Source organism: Nothoprocta perdicaria, unplaced genomic scaffold (genome assembly GCF_003342845.1).
Source record: "Nothoprocta perdicaria isolate Ctin4 unplaced genomic scaffold, notPer1 scaffold_35, whole genome shotgun sequence".
Taxonomy (NCBI): domain Eukaryota; kingdom Metazoa; phylum Chordata; class Aves; order Tinamiformes; family Tinamidae; genus Nothoprocta; species Nothoprocta perdicaria.
Window position 1 is genome coordinate 3,739,083 of NW_020455588.1, and position 9,126 is coordinate 3,748,208.

Consider the following 9,126-nt stretch of genomic DNA (forward strand, 5'->3'; position numbering starts at 1 on the left):
TACAAGCCAAGTTGATGCAGTTGTGCCATCCATGTGCAGCCGTCGGTGACCGGCTGTGCAGGGCGCCGCGGGACCACTCGGCCTCCTCTGGGAGCCTGGTGGCCTCGCGCTTCCCGGCCCCGCGTGTCCAGGGAGCCGGCTGCCTCCTGGAGCCACCCCGGCCTCCGGCCTGGGAGGAAAACACTGCGAGGCCTGTGAAACGGGCTCGTACGTGGGCTGAGATCATAGACGCATAAAGGAGCCCTGGAAAATTGTTCATGAAGCCTTTCTTGCTCTTCGTCCAGCAGTGTTCTTGAGGAGAGAATTGTAAGACTCATAACAGTCAGGGCAGTAACACTTTTTGCTCCCCCCGCCTTAGCTTTACTTGCTGTTTCCGGGCCCCCTACGGCATGTGCTTTACTTCTCTAGTATGGCTCAATAACGCACAGTTCTCTGAGCTGTGTTGAATTTAATACAAATAGGTAACATCTTTTCTGCCATGTTTATGTATGACAGAGGACTATGAGACTCTTCAGTGTTGATGTATCCTTAAAAGTGTTATGCTGGAGTTGAATCCTTGAAAAACAAGAAGGAAAATAAATGCAGGCGTTCTTTTGCTTCCCAAATATCAGTACTTCTCTGTAAAATCTAAGATGAAAACTTGCATTTTCATTTTAGTAAGAGAATATGAGTTTAGTAACTACTAATTAATATGAGTAAATACTGCTCAAGAGCCTATCCTGTTACCTCTTTAGTTGTTTATGTCTTTGAATGTTACCCAATGAATGGTTTCTCTCTAGTAACTGAACACAAAGATATATAGCAAGTAAAAGGCAGATGGGAGGCCGCCTTCAAGTGTTTGGAGTGGCAGCCACAGCGGTCACTGGACTTGGTGCTGACCACAGGGACCAGTTGTCCTCAGCCTGCTGGGATGGGGTGGTATTCGTGTAATTTATTTTGTTGTTGTACTTCTCGTAAGGCAGCTTTAACTTCCTGTCGAAAGATGTTAAAGATAGTTGGGAAACATGCTTAACAAAATAATAAGACATTATTATTGGATAGCAATAAATTATTATTGGATAAAACAGAGATTTCTAGAGTCAAAGCAGGATTTCTAGAGTCTAAGGCAGCAATTTAGTGACTCAGTGGTGTTTTTAAATTTTGGAATAATGGAAAGTTTGAAGTTTCCTTGTGGAGGACAACTCATGTTTTTTGAGGTACTGTGAGATAAAACTTAGGCCATTGAAAAAATCTGTTTGATTTTTTTATTGGGGGTTGCCTGTTTTTTCTTTTCTTCCTATCTTTAGATTTGCACTTTGTAATACTGGGGGTTTTACTACATAAGGAAAACAAGAAAAAAAAATCTTATTTCCTTCCTTTTCAAGGATCTCCTGGCAAGCGCGAAGTGGGAGTTAAGTGGGAAGCGATGCAGCTGTGTCTGTTAGAGCTGACAGTCTGAAACAAACGACGGATGCGAAGTACTTGTGCTTTTTCACTTGCAGAAAGCACTGAAATAACTCTGAACTATAATGATTAAAATTTCAGAAATTGATTTCCTTGCTGATCAAAGGAGAAATGTGAGAGCCGCCGTAGGCAAAGGCTGCAGCTGCTCCAGCCTCTCCTTTGAAAACATGAGTAGGTTTTTAGCCTGGGCCTAGGGGTGGGCGAACTGGGAGAGCCCATTTGTTTTCTCAGGCAACCTGAGTTTGATCAACACAAGCCTGACCATGCTTATTATAAACTTCTCTCTGTTGTAGGGAGCAATCTTTGACATGACTGCTCTTGGTTTACTTGCTCTCTCATGCCATTTTCAAAATGGTCTACACTGAAAACAGCAAAATATCTATCTAGGAAAACCTGCACCCTTTACCATAAAAAGTAGCTGACTTTTAACATTAGAAATGAAGCTTGGATTATTATAATCTGGGTTTGCGGTTTGCTGACAGTTTAGGTTGGTTAAATATGATCCACATTTGATCTTGTTTTGAATGTCTTCATGCTTTGAGTGAAGCGCAATAGAGTATGAGGGAAGCTCTGATTTGGGATTTTTAACAAGAATAACTTGGGCAATTTAGGGAGAAACTGCATTAGGGAGATCCTGTTCACTCTGGGAACACGGTTTTGAACAGTGCAGCCTTGACCTTACTTGGTGATCTTTGTGTGTCTTGTGTAGATGCATTGTCCGTTGTGAATAAACATCAGTTATGGCTTTTAACTCTACCTTTGCATCAAAAGAAATCTGTCAAGTTTGAATTTGTCTCTTCACTTTATGAGCATTATTATTTACTTTTCTGGTTTTCTTTGTGCAGCATTGTGAGTGACTGAACTGGAAGTGGAGCTGCTGCTGAGTAGTTGGTTTAATGCTGTGTACAGTAAGGGCCCACAGAACGACTGCTCTGGTTCCTCTTTTTCACACCAACAAAAACTGAACAGAAAAGCAGCCTTTGGCCGGATGCTTCATCTCTTCTCAGAGTGGTTTCTTGAGAAGGCAGTTGTAGCTGATGTCAAGACCAATATATTTTTTCTTTCATTCGTAGAGTGCTAGGTATAACCTCTATCGGAAAAAAAAAAAAAAAAAAAAAAAAACACCACTGAAAACAGCCATTCTCCTGTAGCGTAACAGCAATCATCATATTATTTTATATCAGATCCGAAAACTGAGTGAATTTTCTGGTGCAAAATTATTGTAATACTTCACACTAAATATATGACAAGATCTTTTTCTTTTAATCAGTGGTGGAGCATGCATGGATTGCAGCAAGATAACGGTTTCTGTGAGAATTTTCAATACTGCTATAAAAACTTAACATTTGGGTTTTTCCCTATTTTGCTTGCAGCTCTTTTCTTGTTTTTCTTTCACCTCTGCACTTTCCAGTGTACATCATCTTTGCAAATTTAGGTTGGATAATTTACATTCTGAGTAAAAATACATAGGTGAAAATAGAACTTTTATGTAAAAAAAAAAAATCTGTGCCATGTTTTGTGTAACAGTTGGGAGGCTGGTGTAGGGGAAAGAGTTGTTTTCAGTCCATTGCACCAGAACAGTGATTAGGAGCTTAAAAAGTTAAATATTTTTTCGTGAGTAGCACTTCCCCTTCACCCCACTTAAACAAAACAAAAAGTTTTTTACCAAACTAATAGCAAAAAGTTGTTATAGTGGGAACTTATTTGTCAAAATCCAGAAATCTTGTATCTTGGTTTGCCACGGCTTCATTACTACTGTGTGTTTGAGCTCGAGTCGAGCTTGTTCCCCAGAGCTCTTTAATAGCGCAGGGCACTTCTCTAATTAAACACACTTAGGACATCCCTGATTGCTCCTACCCGCAGACACAGCTATTTGGTAGTCGGCAGTATGGGGCCCTAGTTGTATCGTAGGAAGCTGTATGCTTTGAATGTATATAATTCAAAACACAGGTAGAGGAGGAACCAGGTCCTCTGTTTCCTTTAAGCGCTTCCCAAGGTGTCCCTGCATGACAGGGGGCGGACAGGCAGAATGAAGTCTTCTGAACGTAAGTATGGCAAGGCTTTTATCTGCTTGCTTGCTTTTCTTTTCTCCTTCCCCTTTTATTTTATTTTTTTTCCTTGCACTGAACCCTAAGCATGTGTTTGGTTATTGCTGAGCATTTCATATGCCGGAAATCTGTTTGATGAGAAGTTTTATTTGATGTCTTGAGCTACAAAATACTTCACAGGCATCCCAAAAGACTTTAATGTGTTCCCCTATTGTGGTAACCTCTTCGGGTCTCCAGTGGAAGTAAAACAATGACCCACCCCACTGTTGTCTTGCTTGAGATTCTTTCTACCGGGCTGGTGCATCCTCTGCTGCATTGACCAGCTTGACAGGGACTGCGGTGCTGGCTGGTCCTGTCTCCTTAATGTTAATAAAATATTTCTGCTGCAGAGGGGTCACACTCTTGATCTTGGTAAGACTGAGCATCGTGAGATTGCAAAGGGTGTGTGTATGGTGTGTGCATGTATATTGTGTGCGTAGTGTGTGTATGGGTGTGTGTGTGTGCATATATATATATATAAAATTTTTTCTTGCTAGTGACTTTTCTGCCCTCTCTGTATTTACTTCTTTCCTTCTACGAGGGCTGTGATTCTTAGAGCCAACCTGCCTGCTCAAATAAGTAACTAAACACAGCCCTGATCTAGTGCCTGTTGAAGCTGGAGCCCCTCTGGTTTTTCCTTCTGAATCAAGCTGCATTCTGTAGAATTCAGTTTAAAAGAAAAGTTTAAAAGAAAATTAGCCTGTAGAAGGGGTATAAGCAGGAATTCAGTTTAAAAGAAAAGTTTAAAAGAAAATTAGCCTGCAGAAGGGGTATAAGCAGGAAGCTTATGTGGTTCTTGACAGTGAGCAGGTGACTCGGTGTCGCTGTGCGACTCTTCAGTCAGGGGCTGGGCCGAGGCCACGTGTGTGGTGCCGCTGGAGGGGCCTGGCCAGGGGGCAGGAGCGAGGCCCTGGGGTCAGTGCTGCCACAGGGCCGGGCCTTGGGAAGGGCCGGGGGGCTGAAGGGATGGTTTGGGGAGCGCGGGGTCAGCGATGCCACTAGCCTGGTGCATGAGGGCGGCTTGGGCGGCCCCGCGGGCAGCGCTGAGGCAGCCGCGGGAGCAGAGTTCTGTTGGACTCGCCTACGTATGCCGCTGTCTGGTAGACTCTGTGTACATTTACAGCCCCTCTGTCCCTCGTTTTTTATGAGGGTAGGGACCCTAATTTAGACCCTAGAGGCCTCCTGCATAAAAGCACTTTGACTTCTGCACTTCTAGGCTACTTTCCAAAGGGTACTCCCTTTGAAGCTTCGTCCAGGAGTCTGCTTTCTGTTTGCTCACTACTCGGCAATCTCTTCAGCTCATTTGGAAAATAAGGCTGTGGCACCTGAAATAAAAAAGATGAGGTTTTGGCGCCTATGCCCTGATAAATCTTCCAGAGGTGTCACAGGGGAAGAAAAGAGCTGATGAAAGGGCTGGGCACGAAGGGCAGCTATGGATTAAAAGCAGAATGCGGTTGTTTCTGCTGGGCCTTGCACCCTCCGGCACCTGCTCTGCCCTGGGGAACTGGGCTCGCTTCTTTGCAGAAGAATCCTCTAAATGCAGGGTTGGCTTTTGGGAACCTCAGGTGAGGTATTCGGGATGCAGTTAGGAAGCAGTGGTGGTGTGTTTTATTGTGCCTCTATCTGAGGAGCAGCAACAGAAATGGAATAAGTGCTTGTGCGTTTTATTTCTGTATCAGTCAATGAGTTGCACAAAAGGCTGTACTGTAAAGCACATATGGAGAAAGGAGCTGCACTAAGCATGCAGACATGTCCTCTTCCTGCCTCTGTTTTGTTTTAAATTTTGTAATATTGGTGTTTTCCGAAAAGCTGAACTTGGTTACAGTGTCTGCTGTAAAAGAAAACTCTTCTACACCTTTGACTTTCTAAATTATAACAAATATGGCAGAGTTGTCATCTCTAAAATCCTTTAATGTTTGCTAGTTTGCTGGCTTTCTTGCTCAAGTGTTTTGAATCTCTTTTTAGAGATACAGTTCAAGGTGAAAATTTCTTACTCTTTCAAGTATGGTATTCAAGGATGCTTTGTAATCAGTCTCAACAAGCTTTACATTGTTGCTTCTAGAATTTGTTTGAAGGAACCAAATAATTTGACCTTAACTGTAATAAAAGGCTTTAATCCAGTGCTGGAAATTAGAAGCTCGAAGATGTTTTTAAATTTATTTTTAGTTTTTTAGAATTACTATTACTGTTCTGAAGATGATGTGTGTTTTTTTCTTTGCATGTAACATTATAACAAGGCCAATCTTCCTTGAAGAAACCCTTCTCTTCCTTAAGAGGTTATTTTATAGTTTGTATATAAAGAATAACTTATTACTACTAATGAATATCAATAGAAAAAAGGGTAAGAGGTTCTAAAAATCTAGAGCTCTGTCTTGCTGCTTTTATTCTGTACTTCTTTACAGAGAAAAGACAGTGAACAATGTCCAAAGCCAGTAGTCTGTTTAGGGGAATAGTATCATTGTAGCCCACTAGCTGAAGGGCTAAAGCGTTATGTTCGGACTAGTAGTTCGGTATTATAAAATAAGCTATATACTATAAAATAAGCTATATACTAAGCTATATTATAAAAAGTATTGGGGAGAGGGATTGTCCAAAACCTGACCTGTGTTTTTAAATGCTCTTTTAAAGGCTATATGGGCATTTAAGTGCTTGCTTGCTGTGTGACGTTGAGTTTGGGCTTGTTTGCAGAGCTCCGTTCTCCTCCTCGTGCCCCATTTAAAAGGCTCCTGATGGGCTCTGAGTCCTCTCTGCTTCAGTGGCTTTCCTGCAGCAGCTGCTGGTTAACGAGAGCCGCTCAGGTCGGGGTACTGACATGAATCAGGTACGTGGCGCCTAACAGAAGGTGATGTCTTGATGTGACAAGACACCACAGGAATTGAGGCTGCTCAAGAAAACCACTCCTTTTAATTTCTGCTCTTGCAGAGAATCCAAATAATCCCCTGATAAATGTAGTAGAGCGGGAGAGAAACTGCCTTCCAAAGACAAATCCAAACAATGTAAGGTATATAACAAAAGAAAAAAAAAAAAAGTAAGACTGCATGACAATTATTTTATTGCAATTTGTAACTCTTCAATTTTTCTCCATTTCTGTCCCTGTAGTAGCTGAATTAGAGGGCGCAGAGATAAGTGGGATTCATACATACTCAGGTACTCAGTTTAGGAGAAGTAAGCAATCCTTGGCATCTCCCAGGATGTTTCTGTATGTCTTAATTTAGAGTTTATTTTAATTTTCAGTAAGCAGTAGTTGTGCTTTGAGGGCCTGAGAGCATCCCAGCCTGTTCCCATCTGCCAGATGTCTGCAGATCTTTGCAGTTGACTACCAAAGCTCCCTTGCTAAGCATATTTTTTTTTTTTTTGGGGGGGGGCTTCTGATGCGTTGTCTCGGAAGGGATGAAGGCAGAAGTGTTGGCGCTGCCTAGAGGGTATATTCCAGAAGAGCTTTCCACTCCCAGCGGTGCTCAGAGCTGGGCCCTGCGCGAGCCCCTCGCAGCCCTTGAGCAGATGCAGGTGCCGGAGCTGAGCAGGAAGATCAAGGTGCCTGGGTTTGAGGGAAACACAGTATCCACAGTTCCTTGAAATGTGTTTCATGGAGATCTTTCCAGACCCACAAACATTCTTCGGAATGTTTCCCTTTAGGAAGGGAAAAACAGAAGCTCTGCCTGCGCTGCGCTCCTTGCAGGGTGCGGTGAGAGCCCAAGCCCGTGACCCTGGCTGCCTGGTGGTGCCTTTTGGCTCCTTGCTGCTCAGTGTCCCCATTTGATACAGGCAGCTGAGGAGTGCATCCTGTCTGCTGTCATTACTGCATTCACTCCTTAACAGCCTGCTTCACAACAGGGCTCTTCCCAGGCACTGTAAACAGTAAACAAAAGCAGAGCAATAATATGCGTCATAAATACCATAGAAGAATTATTTGCATGTGTAACTTTTATCTTCAGGATTTTCTCTTGCAAGACAAGCTGTACTGACCACATCTGCTGAATCATCACGTGTATCATCACATTTTTCAGCCATGACTTTGATAATGGCCGATCACTTGTGTAACTCCTTCTTTTAGTAGCAAGTCTGGTTCTTATTTGGCTTTTAAATGAAGTAGGCTAAAGGTTATTTTTTCAATATTTAGATTCCAGGATACATAAGTTTTAATAACTACTTTCAAATAAAGTGAAAAAAGTCTGTATTTGTAAAGCATTCTGTGAAGTAACATAGCAAAGGCAGTTTTGTTCTCTATATCAGTATTTGTGATAAATAGCACTAGCTTTATTTGATGCTGCTGTATTGCTATTACATCTCTTATTATGGTTCTGGTTTGCTCTGTGCAAGGTCATCTCTTAGAACAGGAAACCCTCCCCAGAAAATACTTTATGTAGAAACGCTTCTGAGGTTGAACTCAAAGAGCGTGTGTATGTGGTACCCCCACTAAGCTGCAGGAGATGATTTCCTGCAAAGACTCGTTTGTGCTTAAGTGCAGTTGGTGCAAAGCATGTCGGAGCCTATTCCAATCTGTGTGCAACGTGTGCTGCTCTTTAGAAGAGCAGCAGAGTCTCGGGGAGCGCTCAGAGGAGCTCAGTGCAGGTGAGCAGGGCAGAGGTGCTGCTGTGCAGGGCTCGCTGATCGTGGAGCCGCGGGAGACGCTTGCGATGTCCCTGCGGATACAGCTTGGAGTTCAGCCTGATAGACGAGCGCTCCCAGGTCTGCTTTGAAAGCTCCCGCATCCCTAAACATAGCCAGCTCTATGCTGCCTCCATGGTGTGTGCCTTTAATGTAGAGCAGATCGGTAAAAGAGCATGTCCTTCATTTTGGCACTTGTAGGGACTTGCTGTGGCGGTGGTTTCTTGTTCTGCTGCTCCAAGGTGTGTTCAATATAATCACAGATAAGGCTGCTTTTAAACTGCGGGGTGCAAGTAAATGAGCACTGCTGAATTAGCTTGGGTTCTCCTGACAACCAGGGTAACGCGGAGAGTAAGAAGTAGCCAAACGGGCTGTGGAGGAGAAAGGAAGGAAGGAAGCCTGTGATTTGTGACTAATGGCAAAAGTTTTAACTATGGCAATATGTGGGTTTACATATTGGAGTTGGCTTCTTGACTTGCTCTTAATGCCCTATAAGCTGACAAACTTAATGATGGCAGAGGGTCAACAAGCTGTTGGAATGGCACAAGCTAGGTGTCTCACAAGGATGTGAGAGATAAATAGCTTGTTTTATCCTACAAGGTTGTGATAGATAAATAGCTTGTTTTATCCTACTGAGGCACTGTAGGTGTTATATCCCTCTTCCCTTGGCTTTCATCTGAAAACATGAAGGCCAAGAAGTGTGAGGGAAAATGCCTTTCCCCAGCAGGCAAACATTAGGAGTACCTCAAGCAACGCAGGCAACAGAGTAGCTGCCACGTCTTGGATCTGGAGGCTATTCTGCTGCTGGGGCAAAGGGAGATAAAATATCATTTGAACTGTCATTCAGTTGAGTTCTGAAGACTTCCCAGATTTTCAGAAGCTTCTTCTACATAAATAGATTTTAAACTATGTTTTTAAAATCCCATTAGCCGGAAAGAATAAGCTTGCCTTCCTGATTCTCGGTAGAGCTGATTTCCCCCCCCCCCCC